The following is a 20,064-nucleotide window of genomic DNA, read 5'->3' on the forward strand; positions in this document are numbered from 1 at the left end:
CCAAAGTGGGAAATGCCATGAGACCAGGCTGTGCAAAGCTCCCTTCGTACCCTCTCTGCAAGGACATTGCCCCAAGGCTAGAGGGAGATCCAAGGCCAATTAGCCCACTCTGTGACCAGCCTATCCCCCACATCAGTCTCATGCCCTGGTGGGTAAACATTCCCTCCCAGTGTCCAACCCTTCATTTTCATATCTAAACACATAAAGATAGAGGCCCCCCTGTAGTAACAACTGTTCACTTCAAGCAGCTGCTGTCAGCCATGTCCAAAGTGGGAGCCCTTGCTAGTGACTCACCAGGCATCACAAGAGAGATCAGTTAACTCAGTGCAGAAGGGAGCAGAGCTAGAGGCCTGAGAGGAACCTCCCACGACTCTTGTGGCTGCACAAGGAAAGCAGAACACTTCAAAAGGGGTAAGTGGTGTTTTTTGTGCTTTCCCCAAGAGGGTCTCAGGGTCACTAGAAGTTCCTTCTAAATCTCTTCATGTGGAATTGAAGGTGGGAAAAAGGGGGGAGGAGTAGAAGTGGAAGGAAATGAAGGAACAAGTCTTAGAAGGGCCTATTTAGAGAGATTTTAAGCTTTCCAGAAAAGTCTATAATATTTTATACTTTTATCAGGAAATATCATGCCAACAAGAACAGAAGGAAAGAAATGGACCAAACAAAATTAAAAAGGAGTTTTAGTCACTTGAAAAATAGTCCTAGAAACAGAATCCAAATAAGAAAAGGAAAAAGGGCCTTTGTTAAAAAAAAAAAAAATTATAGCTTGAGTATCAACTTTTAATTAAGCAACTTTCTGATCAGAAAGCTCTTAAAAATTTTTTTTTTTGAAATCCCTTATTTTTATTACATTTTAGCTAGAACAAAGAGCCCATATTCCTGGCTTCAGACTCCCCACCCCCACAGGTACCTTTCCAGAGACTCCTCAAAAACGAAAAGCCACAGCCAAGGTTATGACTTAACCAAGGATGCATGAGGTGTTTCCAGAGAGGTGCAAAGCAGTCCTCACAATATGCAGAACCACCCCCAAAGACCGCTCAAAGAAAAGAAATTCTTTGTTATCTCAAATGGGGTACAATCCACACTTCTGGCAAGCCACATTCTCTAGGGGCTACAAAGGCTGGCGTGCCTGCATGCCCCACAGATGAATGATTAAAAGAGATAGTGAGACAGGAAATCAAAAGCTGGCTATGGAGCAGAAAAGGATCAGTAAGAAATGAGTACTTCCTCAAATCAAGAATCACATAAATATCAAACCAATTTTTAATAAGTGTTTCTTGTTCCAAGTTAAAAGATTCACATCTGCAGGGACTAGTTCCCTAACCAGGAATCAAACCAGGGAAGCAGGGATGAAAGAGCTGAATCTGAGAAGTTAGATCAAAGGATATAGTGCCTTTTGTGTAAATCCCACAAGGATTCCAAAGTAAGTAGTTTGAGTGTGGAAGGGTATTTAACTTGGTTTGAGGTCAGATTTTTGCTCTTTAATTTTCTCAGGAGAATTTCTAAGGCTATCTATGACATTACAAGTTGTCCTTTAAAAAAAAACAAAAAGATCCTCCCATAAATACAAATAAGGCAACTGTTTAGAACGAGAGATCGCTAAAATCTTTTTAAAATATGGGAGTGTTTCTAATTTAAAAGATGTGTCTTTCGTTCACAGACAATGAAAATTTGCAATGGTATAGTTATTTTGAATGACTCAGTCCACTAGCCCTCTTCGTGGAAATCTCATGATGTTTTTTTCTTTAGTTTTTTTTTTTTTTTTTCCGGATGACACAGGACAAAGACAAATCCTTGATTTAGGATTTGTTTCATTTTTAGAAGCTTCTGACAATTTTTTTTTTTTCCATGTAGAGAGGCTTTGAGCTCATTTGACATTGTTATTTCTTAGGAACACTCAATTAGTTATTTGGAGTCTTTTAGATGCCTCAAAATTCCAAATTAAAGTAGATGTCTCAATCAAGCTGTTTAATCATTCCTTTTAGCCCTCCTGATTGTCTAATAGTCTATGAAGTAAAATAAGTTTGGGGAGATTAAAAGATCCCCAGGTTGGCCTTTGTAATTCCTAATCACTTCGGTGATATTGGTCCATGGTGAAAGAAAGTTATGAGATGAAGGATAATAATTTTTGTACAAATAACCAGCGGAAGTTTCAGAAGGGGGTGACTCAGCACCTATACCCTTAGAAGAAAAAGTCCCCTGGAGGACTCATCAAAAAGTGAAAAATGCCTTTTCTGACAGCCTTAAACAAAAGACACCTAATGAAGCCCTGACCTCAAACAAAGTAGAGAATTGGGGAAATGAGAAGGCTCTTCTACAGGGCCTGAGGATGTTGGGGGCTGGTGGTGATGGAACACAAGGTGCTTTAATTCATAGTGATACTGGAATAAGGAGGAAGAGAGTTGCTTCGTTTCCCACTTCTGACACCATCTGATGTCAGTCAAGAAGTGGCAAAAGACTAGAATGCGCAGCAGTAAGACAAAGTGTTTCTTGGGTCTGGCTGCATTTACTGGAGACTCAGGATTTGGCTGCAGGCCAAATTATACTCTGAAGGGGAACCAGAGTAGTTACTGAGGGTGATTACACAAGATGACAAATTATCGTCAGTGCGATGGCTGATTTAGTAAACCACGTTCATAGTTTATTGGCTGTCACTGTTTGGGAGTCATAGCCCTGGAGAAATTCAACTTTTTCCCAGTTATTTGGTGGTCATTACAGTTTGGACCAGTTCAAAGGTATAAGGCAAGTTTCTGGCTTTTATTTATTTTTTTCCAAGGTTGCAGGCCGGTCACGCAGGTGGTCTTTCTTAGAATGATTTCCTAGTTCCATTTTAGAACTGTGAACCAGAGTGATACTATTTTTATATTATATTTCACAAATGGAAACCTGGGTTAAAAGGGAAGATTAGTGGACTGGCTACACAGACCTCTAAGGGAAAAGTTTCATACAGAAGGAATGGCTCATGCAAAGCCTAAGTGGGAGCATGATTATCAGGTTTAAAGACCAGCAAAAATGTTAGCATTGCCCCGGTAGAAGGAGATGAGTTAATACTTGCAGGCTGTTAGAAGCCATTGCTAATATTTTGCTTTTCACCTGAGTGGACTTGGGAGTGATTTATTGGGGGGGGGGTGCTGTGAGCAGAGGAGCAACATATCTCTTAGGGATGGGAAGACCCGCTCACGACAACGTGTCATTGTTGTGTGACAACCAGTGGCTTTGTGCTGGCAGCATCGTACCTATATGGCCACTCATGCTTGCATTAACCGTGCCCTAATTTTCCAAGACTAGGCTCCATAGCCATTTTGATGTTTTCAGGTTCAACCAGGACCACGGTCTAATTCTTCCCTGTTCCCAAGTCTTCCTTCCTTCTATAACAAATCTTACTCAATAATCTATTTCAAGTCAACTTTACATGTTTGTCAAAATAGATAGTTCAATTATTTTCTTAAGGATCATGAGATTTTCCACTCTTCTTCTACTCTCTTGTCTGTTCTAAAGTTTCTTCCCACGGATCCTTTTCATTTATCTATTGTATGTGGTTTTGTGGTAAAAACGCTTGATAGGCGATTTACCTCTTAACAAATTTTTAAGTGTATATTATTTTTTAGGATAGATACAACGTTGTATAGGAGATCTTTAGAGCTTATTTGTTTTTCTTGGCTAAAATTTTGTGCCCACTGATTAGTAATTCCCCATTTCTTTTTACTCCTGCTCCTGGTAACCACTCTTTCACTCTTTGTTCTACAAATTTGAGTATTTTAGACACTTTGCGTAAGTGACGCTAGGCACTATTTTATTTTTCTCTGACTGGCTTATTTCGTTGGTATAATGTCTTCCAGATTCATCCATGTTGGTACATATTGCAGGATTTCCTTCTTCTTAAGGGCTGAGTAACGTCTCACTGTATGTATACGCCACATTTTCTTTATCTGGTCATCTGTCAGTGAACCTTGGGTTATTTCCCCTTCTTGGTTATTGTGACTAGTGCACATTTTGAAATGAGTATAGGAGTGCGGACATCTCTTTAGGATCTTGATTGCAATGCTTTTGGATAAAGAACTGGAAGTGGAATTGCCGAATCATGTGGTAGTTCCAGTTTTATGTTTTGAGTAGCCTCTGCACTATTTTCTCCAGCAGCTGCACCGTTTTGTATTTCTACGAATAGTGTGCAAAGGTTTCAATTTATCTACATCCATTCCAACACTCATTGTCTTTTGTGTGATTGGTAATAGTCATCCTGACAAGTGTGAGGTAATAGTTCATTATGTTTTTGATTTGTTATTTTCCTGATGATTAGTGACATACGACATAGAAAAAATACATACCTGTTGACAATTTGTTTCCTTTGGAGAAATGTCATTCAAGTCCTTAGCCCAAGTCTTACTCTGTCACCCAGGCTGGAGGGCAGTGGTGAGATTATAACTCACTGCAGACTAGAACTCCTGGGTTCAGGAGACCCTCCTGCCTCAGTCTTCACAGTAGTTGAGACTACAGGTATATGCCCCTATGCCTGGCTGATTTTTAATTTTTTTTAATAGGATGATGTTATGGTATGCTGTCCAGGATGGTCTTGAACTCCCAGGCTCAAACATTCCTCTTCCCATGTCTGCTTCCCAAACTGCTGAAATTACAGGCATGAGCCACACACCTGGCCCCTAATTCCATATCTAAATTGGGTTATTAGGGTTTTTGTTTGTTTGTTTTGTTTTTTACTATTGAGTTATAGGAGTCATAGAATCTTGAATGTAATGAAACCTCTTGTTTGTGTTATGTCAGGATCATCGTAACAACATGCTTTTGCTAAGGTCTCTAAACTAGAATAACAGCCTCTCGGCATCACGAATCTTTGGAAGGAGGTGCACTGACATGTGATTCATTATATGCTCAAAGCAAGCTTAGAACTCTGAGTTGGCTAAAATTTCCTAGTATATACTGAAATGAATGGTAATACTCAAAAAATAGATTTCACATACTGTTCAGTTTTATTTCTATTTGGACCTCACTGTTTTTGGAATATATTGTGTTGGGGCAATGACAGACCTGAGAGTCTTTCACAAACAATTATTTATTGATCCCCAAACCTCAGGGATAACTCCACCCCAAATTCCTGCAGCAAAGAATAACAGAACCTAAAATAGGATAAAAGCACAAATATCAAGCCCTGGAGTTTCTTGGCATTAAAAAAGAAAAACTCTCAAATTTTCTTTTAGCTCAAAACACCTGAAAATTGACCTTTAAGAGATCAGTAGACAATTTAAATTAGATCAGCACTTTCTTAAAGACAAGTAAGGAAAACACAGTGATTTTTCAGGAATGAAAGGACCGATATTACAACTATGATTTTTTTCCCATTAAGATATTGAACATCAAAGAATGTGTCATTTCAGAGTGTCCAGTTTCTACTTTTCTTTTTTGTGAGGGATGCAAGGGATAGAAATTTGAGTCTTCTGACTCCAACATGTAATGGTTTTTATGGAAGAAAGTTGAACTTTTGAATTTTTGTTTCATTGAAGTAAGAGTTAATCCTGTATTGCTGGTGACACTCTGAAGCAATTGGATATTTTGCAAATTTAGTATGAAATTTATTAATTAACTTCACAAAAGTTTATTGTACACCTAGCTAATGCCAGATGCTTGGATAGGTGGTGGGAGTCTAATTTCAAAAAGTAATTCACTTTTTAAGTAAGGAGCTGGCAGTCTGGAAGAGGCTGGTGTCCAGGAAGGGTGTTGGCAGTGCTCCGGGTTGGTTTTAACGGTGCCACGGGACATAAGGAAGGAATTGGTTAGGAGCAGCGTGGAAAGACAGAAGGACACATTTCAGGTGAGGCTTGACACTCTGTTCCTCAGTGTCTGGGAAATTAGATGGGTAAAGGGAGAAAGGGGCTTGATGAAACAGGAGTTGGGAGGTGAAGCAGGATTGTGGAAGTGTCCCTCTACTGTCTGTCACAGGTCTGTGAGCAGCAGGGTGCCACAGAAAGTCTTTTCTTTTTTTAACTTTCATTTTTCTGGGTTTTTCCTCAGAATACTAGGGGGTACCCCAGATTTTGTTTATGTACTTTGTTTCTGTATACAGGTTGAGTTAAAGTTATACACGTTTAAGGGTGCCCTTCACCCAGATAGTGTGCACTGTACCCGACAGGTATGAATTTACCCACCCCTCCGCGCAGCCTGACTTTCCCTGAGGTTCATTTCCATAAGTGCACTGAAGTGTTGATGCATCAGTTCCAACCTGGTTTTGAGGAGGTGTGTTTGTTTCTCCATTCCTGTGATGTTTCACTTAAAAGAATAGTCTCCAGTTCCATCCAGATTGTGGCACAAGATACTAGATTGCCATTTCTTTTCATGGCTGAGTAGTACTCCCTGGTACACATGTGCCACATTTCACTAATGCATTCACATATTGGCGGCCACATCTGTTGTTTCCATGTCTTTGGAATTATAAATTGTTCTGCTATAAACACTCGCATGCACATGTCCTTTTTAAATAAAATGCCCCTTTTTCCTTTTGGTTTATACCCAGAAATGGGATCGCTGGATCAAATCTTAGGCCTACTTCATTTTTCCGTGTTATTTTTAAACAGTTCATGTGATTGCAAGGGAGATAATTTTGTATCTTGCCTTTGTCTTTTAGTGGTATATATATATATATATATATATTTTTTTTTTTTTTTTGTAGAGACAAAGTCTCACTGTACCGCCTCGGATAGAGTGCCGTGGAGTCACACAGCTCACAGCAACCTCTAACTCTTGGGCTTACGTGATTCTCTTGCCTCAGCCTCCTGAGCAGCTGGGACTATAGGCGCCCGCCACAACGCCCAGCTATTTTTCTGTTGCAGTTTGGCCGGGGCTGGGTCCGAACCCGCCACCCTCGGCATACGGGGCCGGCGCCCTACTCACTGAGCCACAGGCGCCACCCTTTTAGTGGTATATTCTAAAACGCAATATAGAAAATTATTCCCTGGATGAATAAATGAACCAAAGACTTTACAATATCATTAAAAATATGTAATCTTGAAGATTATTAAGTATCAGAGACACATGGTCATATTTATACTGAAGAAAGAGCATGCTGGATGGTGAAAGCAACAAGCTGCAAATTAAATCAAATTAGAATGTCTCCACTCCACCTTTCCGTACATATACAAGTGTTTATCATCTCAGAAGCAATACAGTAGATGAAAAATAAACCTCTGCGAGTTAAAATTGAGTGACTATTTGCATGTCAAAAATTTTTCCCTCTTGGTTTATTTAAATCAGGAATTACTGTCAGGTAGCTAAAAGAGAATTTTGTCACTTCATGTACATTTTTAAAATGCCTCTCCCGCCTCTTTGTCTATGTTGGATACATCTAGGTTAATAAAATGTAATACGGGGGTATCGAAGGAACCTTGAGAGAAAACCTAGCAAGGGTTTCCTGGGATGACCACACTTAAATTATTACTGGTATTCTGCAGTTATTCTACTTTAAATTAAAGAACCTGTGGGATGATCATCTATTGCTCTCCTTGTTAAGCAATTCTTCTGCTCAAACTTTCAAGGGAAAGTGCCCGACTCAAAGTAGGGTCCCTTGGGTAATATACTGCACTTCACTCAAGTTTTCCATCAGCCTCCGGTCTAGAGGCTGATGCCTTTAGACTGAGGAGACTGACTGAAGAGGGATAGGTGTGAGTCATGAGCAGTCAATACATAAGTTAGCTAGAGTTCAGTCACCTGTAGGACAGGTCAATCTGGGTGCAAAGGGTTGGGGAAGAACAAGAATGGCATCAAATGCATGCACCCTCTGGTTTTAGGCTAGTCTTTGAGAGATGATAAATGTCTACACCATTTTATTTCCCAGAAGCATTTGCACTGTGTCCTAAGCTGATGGTAAGAATCCACAATGGTGAAGCCAGCCAGGCATTATGTACGGCTTTGTGTGAAGAATCTTGCAGGCTGTGGGTATCTTGTTCATTATATTCACAATACTGGCGTCCCAGCAGGAAGTCTTGGGTCCCTGTTGACTACAGATACTTCAGGGTGACGGCTGGGGCTGCATGGTTTGATTTGTGCCATGAGTTCATCCTCGAGAGCTTTTTCTCCAGCCTCCAGGATGCAGCATCCATCTCAGACATGCGGCCCTGAGATGCTGAGTTACACCTGCAGCTAGTCTCTGTGATCCCGTAGTAGAAATGGCTGCCAAATTTGTGCAATTCCTTTCACAGTTCCAATTCCTAGGGGAGTTGAGCAGCCTAGGACTATATCTACCAACTAACTCTCTTTGATTCTAAGTAAAGCCATACATCTAGTTCTCACCAGTAGAATGCAGGAGGAAAGGATGCTTGTCTCTTTGGGGTTCACGTACATAGGAAGGCAGAAATGACTTCCCCATTGCCTCTATTCTGTCTGCTGCATGGGTGTCAATGCCTCGTTGGCACAGAGTCAATATGGAAAAGTCTAGGCACCTACATGACACGTGTAAAGCCACCTGCAAACATGCACTTTGAACTACTGTCCAAGCAAGAATGATCTGCTGTGGTATTGAGCCACTGAGAGTTTGGGGTCGTCCATTAGAGCAGCTGGTGTTAATGTAATCAACACAGGAGTGGACCCATGGTGTTTTCCGTGAATGCTGACTTCCCAGTGATCTTTGTGAATTGGTGTGAGGGAGGTGGATGCTTATGAAAGTGAAAAATGTCTCAGTCATTGTTGGGGTTCTTCAATTTAATATAAGCATCATGATATAAAGGATGTGCTAGAAATACTGATGTGATTTTATGATTTTATGCTCCCATCATTACAGCAAACATCAGCAAGTCTGAGAACTCAGGCAAGTCTTTTACTAAGTTTTCATAATTTCAAATGTGGGGTAGTGCAAGCTCAGACATGACTAAGACCTAGTCATTATTGTCAAAAATGCTCAGACACCACTCTGAAACTGCAAAGTAGCTCAGAAAATACAGAGAATAGTGTTGATAACCTCTGAAATAAATACTGTATGATTTGACAGTTCATTTGTCTATAAATAATAACATAAGTTGTATTTTCTTATATTTTTTGGAACATTTGAATATTCTCTCTAAAATCCTTAAGGGATTACATTGTGTGATGTAATCACCACTTATGATGTCTGCATGGAGAGATACTAAATGAAATTTTAGAATACTAATGTTAGATTTTCCCAAACATATATATGAATTTCTGATCACTTGGACTGAGTTGATTAGCCTGGTTTGTTTACCATGATAAAAGGGAAATATTTTAACTACGTGTTTGAGAATATACATTGTAGCTTCATATTATTACTAGAACAATTATTTGTGCATACAGCGCCTTATGAAACCAAATTAGCAGGGAGGAAATTGATCTCTTCTTTTAAAATTTATTTCAAACTCTCTGCTGAAGGCAACTTTTACAGCTGATCCCAGAAAGGAAGTTGTGTTAACAATGTTCTGCGGAGACAGGAGCAAGTAAAATGTGCCAGGGAAGCAATTAATATAAATGTTGTTACTTCAGGCAGTTAAATCAAGGTCGAGAAGCAAGTTTCTGTTCTTTTGAAATGCTTACATCATTTCTTTACTTTGGGGAAGCTGAGAGTTCCCTTGCAGAGTTTTCTCCTCAAAAAACATCAGTACACAGGATTTTGGCTAAGTATTTTAGGAAAACTTTGAAACTAAGAGTTATATCTAATTTTTGTTTGTTTAAACACTAAAAAAAGAGGTGTAGATTGCTCATTGAAAACTCTTAAGCAAAACAGAGCAAATGTGATAAAAACTGTAAGTTCCTCCTAACTGTCCTTCCTAATTACCTGGAAATTCACTAATACCTCGGGGATAACCTTCTAAGGTATCCAGTACATAATATACTGTGCATTATCTATAGTGAATAGTATGGGTTATATACCACATTTATGATATCCAACATATGGCATATATTACATATGTAGTAATAAATAGAATATATACAAACTTTTTAATATAAAATAATATATTTTACAAATACCTGTGCAATTTCCTTTTATTTCATTCAGAGATGCTATGAACAAATGAAAAACTGGGAAAACATTTGCAGGTTTTATCATACGAAATGTGTTACTATCCATAAATAAATGCTATTCTAAAATCCTTGTAACACGGATACATTCTTACTTCTCTAAACATCCACCTTCCCCCTCAAGGATTCACAAGGATCACCTGGAATCAGTATTCACTTTAAACAACCAGTGTGTTTATATCTGTGTTGATTAAATTTGCATCAGTTGACTTAACAGAGGAACCCGAAATCTCAGCGGCTTAATGCACTGTAATACAAGATTAAATCTATTAATACGTTGTGAGACCATTTCTCACTTATCAAACTGACCTAACCCTACAACTTTGACCCATCGTTTGTTGATGAACAAAAGGGAAACAGACATCACACATTGCTGGAGGAATAAAACAATAGAATGTCTTATGGAGAGCAATTTGGCAAGCCAGTAAAATTATCTAGTAAAATAAGCATTTACCCTTTGACCCAGTATTTTCATACCTATAAAATTTCATTTCAGTGTGCTGAAAGGTACATTGGAAATAATACAAATTTATAGATGGACAAAGCTATTTATTACAGCAGTATTCACGAGCAAAAGACTGAAAACAACCCAAATCTTTATTAATACGGGAGTAATTGAATAAACAGCATGCAGCTGTAGCCAGGAATGAGCCATATTTTTATGTACTGAAGGGTATGACCTATAGGATATATGGTTCGATGAAAAAAATTCTGTACAGAACAAACTATATACAGAATACTGTCTTTTATTTCAGAAAAAGAGATAGAGATACGCATAGAACAAAGCCCATAGGTATGATGGTTACCTGTCTGAGGACAGGGAGAAAAGAAAATAAAGGACAATGATGGATCCAAACTTCTCTGATTCTTTTTCTCTTTTGTCTTTTGTTTATAGTCTAGTTGTGACTCTAAACTGTAGTCAAATCCTGAAAGTGTTTTACACAATTATACTAAAAATTTAGAAGGCTATCCCTAAAATAAACAGATAAATATAAGATTTGTTATTTTGAAACAATTAATGATGCCTCCCCAAAGGAAATATTCCCTGGCCAGGCATGGTGGCTCACGCCTGTAATCCTAGCACTTCAGGAGGCTGAGACAGCAGACTGCTTGAGCTCAGGAGTTCAAGACAAGCCTGAGTAAGAGTGAGACCCCCATCTCTACTAAAAATAGAAAAATTAGCCAGGCATCCTGGTGGGTGCCTATAACAGCTGCTCAGGAGCATGAGGTAGGGGGATCGCTTGAGCTATGATGATGCCAGGGCACTCAACTCCAAGGCAATGGAGTTAGACTCTGTGTCAAAAGAAAGAAAGAAAGAAAGGAAGACAGGAAAGAAGGAAAGAAAGGAAAAGAAAGAAAGGAAAGAAAGAAAGAAAAGATTTCCTTACTGGAGGTTATTAAGGCAAAAGATTGTTATTCTGAAATGTTGTAAATAAAAGAAATACATCAAGTATTCATTGGATTTCCCAAAAAATGCTGTTCTTGGGAGAACTGAACAGTAGATGAAAGAGTGTCCTTTTTAGAGAAGAACTCCATTTAATGCATGAGAAGGGCATAACAGTATTAACAATCACTCTTTGTAGGTCTCAATGAAAAGGAAAGAACAGAAGCAGGGCAGCTAATCCAGAGGACAGGGAATGGCCAGATCGAAGGGATAAGAGCCAAACAGGGAAGAAAAATGGTGTATATTGCAAGGGTAAATGTTGGATTTATTAAGTATAGCGTATAAATATCTTAATAAGTAAACGAGATGAGGTATATATTAAAAAAAAAGTACAGGGGATTTTGAACTTTTGGTTCTATAACTGGGAAAAGCATGCCCTATTCCTTCTCCCTCACCAGCAACAACTAACCCTCAGCTAAAATGCATAGAGCACTTATTAAGAGATGCTAAAAGAGACGGAAAATTGTATGTCTCCTGGACAAAGATCTCAAGACCCCACGTTTGGCCAGGGAGTAAGGTCTTTGAATTTTTTTTCTTTTGCTTTCTATTTATTTCCTTTTGGGTGTTAGAACAGCCTAAAATCCAGAACTACCAATGAAGAAGAGATGAGAAGCCCCAGAAGGGCCCACCCTCTCCAGCTAGAGGACCAAGAAGAGAAAGTTCTATGGGACAGAACTTTGATTGTACCTGAGGTGAGTAGCAGCAGTAAAAGGCCACACCTTCCTTCCTCCACCCCATTTTCAGCCCCAGACCCTGCGGGAGGAAGCCCCAGACTCTCCCCACTACACAGAAAGTGGCAGCCAGCAGAGGTGTGTTCCTGCCCTCACCAGAGGGTCTGTGGACCGTGCAGGACAGAGCCCGTGGCCTCTCTGCCCTCTGCACATCCTGCCTGATTCTGATTTGTTAATTATTGTCCAGCATGGTCATCACGACCATGGTTCTGAAAGTGGGAGAGGTAGTGAACAGCACACTCTGAATACCTCCTTCCCACTTAACCCTTTTACCACATTTCCCTTCCCCTGCATTTCTCATCCTGTCCTTGGCCATCACTAATTGGGACTTTCTTATTCTCTTATTCTCTTATTTCCCCTTTCTATCTTATGATTCCAAAGTCTTTTTTGAGTAGATATACAAGTACAGGATTGGACTTGAGTATAGTCCAATCCTACTTAAGTATACAAGCACATTCATATGATAGAATTGTTACCAGTAGTTGGTGGGTTAAAAAAAAATTTATTAGGAAGCATAACAGATATGATATTTGATGGGTGCATTTTATTTTAATAATACTCACATGTGAATACAGTCTTGTGTTGTGGTGACAAGACCTTTCTTTGAGCATGCAGAACTATTTGGAGGACCCAATTGGCTATTTCAAATGGAAAGCACAGTGAGAGTCTATCTTAGTTAATGGTGAAAGGTGTGGGTCCAGTTTTAGTCTTCTGCAGGTTGCCAGCCAGTTCACCCAGCACCATTTGTTAAATAGGGATACTTTTCCCCACTGAATGTTTTTAATTGGCTTGTCAAAAATTAAATAAGGGTAAGTAGCTGGATTCATCTCTTGGTTCTCTATTCTGTTCCAGACATCTACTTCTCTATTTTTGTGCCAATACCATGCTGTTTTGATCACTATCGATTTGTAGTATAGTCTGAGGTCTGGTAGCGTGATTCCTCCAGCTTTGTTTTTATTTCTGAGTAATGTCTTGGCTATACGAGGTTTTTTCTGATTCCATATAAAACGAAGTATTGTTTTCTCGAGATCATTAAAGTATGACAGTGGAACTTTAATGGGGATTGCGTTGAAATTATATATTGCTTTGGGTAGTATGGACATTTTAACAATGTTGATTCTTCCCAGCCATGAGCATGGTATGTTTTTCCATTTTTTAACATTTTCAGCTATTTCTTTTCTTAGAGTTTCATAGTTCTCTTTATAGAGATCTTTCACATCCTTTGTTAGATAAATTCCCAAATATTTCATCTTCTTTGGCATTACTGTGAATGGGATAGAGTCCTTAACTGTTTTTTCAACTTGACTATTGTTGGTATATATAAAGGCTACCGATTTATGAATGTTGATTTTGTAACCTGAGACACTGCTGTATTCCTTGATCACTTCTAAGAGTTTTGTAGTAGAGTCCCTAGTGTTTTCCAGATATACAATCATATCATCTGCGAAGAGCGAAAGTTTGATCTCTTCTGACCCTATATGGATACCCTTGATCGCCTTTTCTTCCCTAATTGTGGTGGCTAAAACTTCCATTACAATGTTAAAAAGCAATGGAGACAATAGGCAGCCTTGTCTGATTCCTGATCTGAGTGGAAATGATTCCAATTTAACTCCATTCAATATGATGTTGGCTGTGGGTTTGCTATAAATGGCATCTATCAGATTAAGAAACGTCCCTTCTATACCAATTTTCTTAAGTGTTCTGATCATGAAGGGATGCTGGATATTATCAAAGGCTGTTTCTGCATCGATTGAGAGAATCATATGGTCTTTGTTTTTTAATTTGTTTATGTGCTGACTTACATTTATAGATTTACGTATATTGAACCAGCCTTGAGACCCTGGGATAAAACCGACTTGGTCATGATATATAATTTGTTTGATGTGTTGGTGGATTCTGTTTGTTAGGATATTGTTGAATATTTTTGCATCTATATTCATTAGTGATATTGGTCTATAGTTTTCTTTTCTTGTTGGGTCTTTTCCTGGTTTGGGGATCAGGGTGATGTTTGCTTCATAGAATGTGTTGGGTAGTCTTCCTTCTTTTTCTACATTTTGGAACAGGTTGAGTAATATAGGTACTAATTCCTCTTTAATATAGGTACTAATTCCTCACATGAAAACTATAACCCAGTGACAACCTAAGAATAGGGGGAAGGGGGAAAGGGAGGGGAGGGAGGGCGGAGGTGGGTAGAGGGAGGGGGACAGGCGGGATCACACCTGCGGTGCATCTTACAAGGGTATATGTGAAACTTAGTAAATATAGAATGTAAATGTCTTAGCACAATAACTAAAAAAACGCCAGGAAGGCTATGTCAACCAGTGTGATGAAAACGTGTCAAACTGTTTATGAAACTAATGTATGATGCCCCATGATCATATCAATGTACACAGCTATGATTTAATAAAAAATAAAATAAAATAAAATAAAATAAAATGGAAAGCACTGTGATTTCTAAGATGAATGGCGAGAGCCCTGGTTAATCCTGGGGATCAGGTAAGTGGAGGGCAGGTGAAAGGTCTTTCTATTTTTACGGCATTCAGAAGTGCAAGTTCTTGTTTCAATCAATCAATTTATATCTTTTCCTTTTTGTTCATGTCCACTCTCCTAAGTTCTCTGCTTATGTTTTATCTTGGTTTAGTTTGGGGAGAGTAGTTTTGCTAGGTACTTTAACAGAAGGCTTACCCTAGGCTGGGTTCCTCAGCAGTTAGGCCTGCAATGGGGATTCCCCAGAAAGCACATTGTTAGGGACATCTTCACAAGAACCTTCACACAAGGTGTGAGGTAGTTGGGGTGCGGAGGGGGAGCGACCCAACCCCAGCCTCATGCTGTAGAGAGCTCTGGAGCACAAACTGAGCATAAATGGCACCATGCTCTGTCCTTTTTTGAGGTGAGGAAGCAGGACTTTTGGGTCCCAACATTGGCAACCATTGGCTATAACTCCCGGCACCTGTTGCTGAGACACCCTGTCTTCTGAGAACAGACCTCTGGAGCAGTGTGCAGGTGTCAGCCATTAGCACTGGCATACTCTGCAGCTAATAAAGGATCCTGGGGATATGGGCAGAGTCTGCTGTGATTTATTTTATGAATTTCTGTCTTTCTTCTTGAGTAACAAAGACATTTAAAGCAATGACATTTTTCTTCTACTTATTTTTACCTGCCCCTACCCTGGGTTTTGATATTTGATATTCTCATTTTTGTTGATTTCTAAATGCCTAAGCACTTCCTGTAAACCAGCCATTCCACAAAGTACTTTAAATTTATTATCCCATATAATCTTCACAATAGTTTGGAAAGTCAATACTATTATTACCCCCATTCCTCAGTCATAGATGCCCTGGCAGGCAGAAGACGCTGAGGTCTGGATTTCCATTCAGGCGTCCAGACTTTAGAGTTCTCCTCTGCTCTCAGCTCTGTCAGTGGGAGTTTTCCCTGAGGTTCTTTATGAAAATATCCCTTGTCTAGTCCAATCCTATGCCTGTATTTTGGGTTCTTTTTATTGGGTTATATCATCAGTTTGATTTCATCAGTTTTAAATCTCTGAGAAATCTTTCTTTGTCTTGGTTTACTGATGAAGCTCTTTTCGGACTCTGCTTAATTTATCCTGTGTTGCTTCTTACTTCACATCAGTGGAATGCTGGTTTCAAACAGAGCACATGACCTCTCAGCTAAATCTTGAATTGGAAGTTCCCCTAGGTTTTCTTAAAATATCTGAATCAAATACTCCCTTTAGTATCATTTAGTATCAATCTGTAGGTAGTAAATATTGTGCAGACAATTTTTGCCTGTGTGTCTTTGAAATCTATTTGCACCAACATTTTAACTAAATTCCAGAAAGGCTGCATTGTATCTTTAATTTCTTATTATTGGTTGTAACCCTCAAAAGTGTATTTTTTAGTGTCTATATTGTCAAAATGCATTTCAAAACAAAACCTCATCTCTGAAGTGATTAGTGATGTGGAAAATACTTTTATGCCCCATAGGACGCATAATAGAATACAACACATCCTGGGATGGGGACAATTCTTTCGTATTTTGAACAAATCCTCAATTTCATTGTATCATCTTTTGAGCAATCTGGATTATTCATGTTTCCTTGTGGTATTTTTTTTTTGTTTGTTTTTTAAATAAGTCACACTTGTTGCATACCAAGATAGTTTTTAATTCCAAAATATAAACTAGACTTACCAGAGAAAACATCTTTACATAGTATATATCTATACTTTTCTCCTTTAACAGGTTTACTTCATTATTAACCATTATTAACATTTTTTTCAACCTCCAAGATCATTAAGAATTTTTAATGACCACACTTACCCCTTCTTTTCCATTTAAACTTTCATATTGAAGAAGCTCTATGCTTCATCTTCCCATGTTTTAGGGGGAATATTTGATTTTGTGACATGCTGTATCACTCTAAGATTTGGCTAAAATTATTTCGGTAAATAAGGGAATTTCTTTTAAATGTATGAACTTTTACATGATTTAGAATAGTTTCATTACCTTGCCTTCCCTCCCACCCCGCAAAATCCTTCCTGTAAAATCCTGGTGAAAATAATCTGTATGTAGACTAATATTTCTCCAAGCCACTAGCAAAGTAGAGTGTACGTACAGCACTCTGGCTAAAGAATTCTTAACTTTTTAATGTTCTGACTGTAGGGTTGTAGGGTATTTGACTGCAAATTTCTTCTACTGTAGGTTTCCTTCTGAAATATTAATAGCACAACAGATTGCTGTCTTCCCACAGTGGGGACGTTGGCACCAAAAAGAGCTAAGATGGCAGATGTATTCTCACCTCTCCCACATGTAGAGTTGTTCCACTTGTTTCGGGAGAAAAGTTCTAGGATTGAAAATTAAAGAAGCAACTGGTTTTGAAGAATAAACCTTATACCAGCTGCTTAGCAACAAGTCATCATTCTTTATAAAACGAATGAAAAAGGATCAGTGCCCCAATGAATACCACTACTAAAAGTAAAAACATAGCTTTCCATTTGGATAGCACCTGTTCTTAAAAGCTAGCCCGGCAACCTTTGGTGCTTCAGTGTTCTCTGGAGCATTGCCGTCTTTGGCCCTTCATGGGCTGGGCACCTCACATGGAGTTCCTCAGGATATACTATTCTGCTTGCAACTATCAACTACAGAGGCTCTAATGAGAAATTCTTTTTCTTAATTAAAAAAAAATTCCAGATTAATACATGTGTACAAATGATTAGGTTACATTGTGTTCGTTAGGTAAAAGTCCAAGTTGTAGTCGGACCCTTCACCCAGGAGGTGTGTCAAATACCCCTACATTGTGTCTGTTAGGTGACAGCACATTCAACACCCTCCCTCTCTCCCCTTCTCTCTCCCTGCTCCCCCGAACTTGAATTAATTGTGACTTTTTCCCTTGCGTGGACATGTAGTTGTTCATCTACTGGTTTCATATCAGTATTGAGCACATTGGATGCTTGCTTTTCCATTCTTGTGATACTTAGGAGGATGTTTTCCAAAACCATCTGGGTAAATACAGAGGCTATAAAGTCTCCATCTTTCTTTATGGCTGAATAGTCATCTGTGGTATACATGTACCACAGTTTATCCATATGTGAGTTGATAGGCACTTGGGTTGTTCCCACAGCTTGTCGATTGTAAATTGAGCTGCAATACACATTCTAGTGCAAATGTCCTTACGGTAAAATAATTTTTTTTCTTCTGGGTATATGCCTAGTAATGGGATTACAGCAAGGTCTACTTTTAGGTCTTTGAGGATTCTCTACACTTCTCTCCAAAAGGGCTGTACTGGCTTGCAATCCCACCAGCAGTGTAGAAGTGTTGCCTTCCTTCCACACATACAGCAGCATCTGCAGCTTTGGGACTTTTTGATGTAATGAGAAATTCTTGAGTTGTGCAAAGTTAAGGGAACAGCGGAGGGTGCTGAGGCATGCTGGGGCTAGCAGAGTGGGAAATCTGAAGGCTAAAGGGAAGAAAAAGTACCCCTGGAATGCTGTGAGAAGTAGAGCTATGCATAAGATTTGGTATTAAGGCATGAGTCGCCACCAGAACAGCAGCGTCAAAGCAGAGAGAATGAGGCAGAGAATGAGGAAGCAGTTTCCTGACTTTCCTCTCTTGTCACCTTCCCATCCCCTTCTGATACCTCCCACTGGCTATGAAGCAGAGAGTAAGGGAGTCAGAAAAAATATCCATCTTTGAGCATCTGACTTCTGGCCCAGAGCAGTCAGTCAGAGGAGAATGGATGAGAGATCGGGGAGGGGGACCAAGGCGAGTGTAGGCAGCACATGAGTGAAACATTAGATGTTTTTGACAGATTCCCTTTGTCATTTGTGCTTGTCACAACCTGGAAGATTCTGTTGCCATGTATATAAATGAAGGAAGTAGAGTTCTGACCAATAAAAGTGTCTAAGGTCACACAGGTAGCAAGTGGAGCTGGAATGCACCCTCCATATTTGTCTGTCCTCAAAGATGGCGTTTTTATACATTTAATGGTTTTAATATATTTTAACATAGGATCATGCTCCCTTTTTTCTGGTGTAAATTCTGTAATTCTCTGTCGTCTTTGAGATAAATTCAGACTCCAACTGAGCACGGATAGCCCTTCAGTGTGGGGCTCCTTTCTCCTTTCCCAGCCTCGTCCCAACAGGTGCTGAGCTCCCAACATCTGAACTCCCACCCACTGACTCAGTTTCCACCTTCTGGGATGTTTGTAATGTTTCACATTTTTCTGGTGTATTCTCTTTCAATCTCATTTTTTATGTCTGGCCATCTCTTTTTGGTCTTTCAAAATTCAGCCCAGCCTCGGTTTTACTGTGTCACTTGCACCTGGAAATGTTCCAGGACCTCCTTCATCAAAATTTGGATTAGGTGCCTTTCCCCAAATTCCTTAAAAATAGTTTGATAGTTACAGTCCCAGCACTAACCACATGATACAGTGAGCATCCCTCAGTTGACCGTGCCGGAGGGCAAGGCCTGCATTTTATTTATCTTCATAGTCCCCCTGCCTAGTTCCACAGCTGGTACCTGGAAGACTCTATACACAATAATTCCGAATCATTGAGATTTTTATCTTCTTTGCACACTAACTATTTTTGGAGGGAAGAAGGGGCATTGAATCTTCTCACTGATCCAGGTATAGGTGATAACACATAAGCAGCATTAGTTTAGGGGATGTACTGCAAAGGCCAAAGGTTTTTACATGACATTCAACTTCCCCAAATAAAACAATTTCTTTGATACAGAACAAAGGGAAGGGGAATTTATGAAAATCCATTGACCTTAAAGTTAGCGGATGGCTAACCTCCTTCTGAAGCACATTTGATTTGCTAGACAGATGAATCTGCAAACAAAGAATGAAGATTGACCCTCAGGGAAAAGGTATGATAGGTTTTAGCTATCTGGATAAGGTGAGTGGGGTGGGGTTGGGAAACAACCTGGAAATATTTGAGGAAACATAAGAAAAAATGTGAAATAAAACAGAAATCAAGTAGGTGAGAGGAGATAGAGGTTGAGTCAATTCATATCTAACTGGTACATTGCACACTTTCCTGGTGAAGGGCACACTTATATCTTTGACTTAAAGTATATAAAAGTAAATTCTAGAACCAAAATATAAGTACCCGTGAAATATTCTGAAATTTAAAAAAGTGGTTGGGAAAAAAATTGAAAGAACTATGTAAAAATTCTAAAGGAAATTCAAAGTTCGGTGTGTATAAATAAAAATGTATTGAAACACCCACACACATACATACACAAAGGCCATGAAACAGTACAGATAATAGCCCAAGGACAGGCATTTGACTTTCTCCTCTTTAATTTTTAGTGTTTTTTTTTTTTTTTTTTTTTTCATGGCTTCATTTCAAAAGGGAGAAG

The sequence above is a fragment of the Nycticebus coucang genome, chromosome 1 (genome assembly GCF_027406575.1).
Source record: "Nycticebus coucang isolate mNycCou1 chromosome 1, mNycCou1.pri, whole genome shotgun sequence".
Classification (NCBI taxonomy): domain Eukaryota; kingdom Metazoa; phylum Chordata; class Mammalia; order Primates; family Lorisidae; genus Nycticebus; species Nycticebus coucang.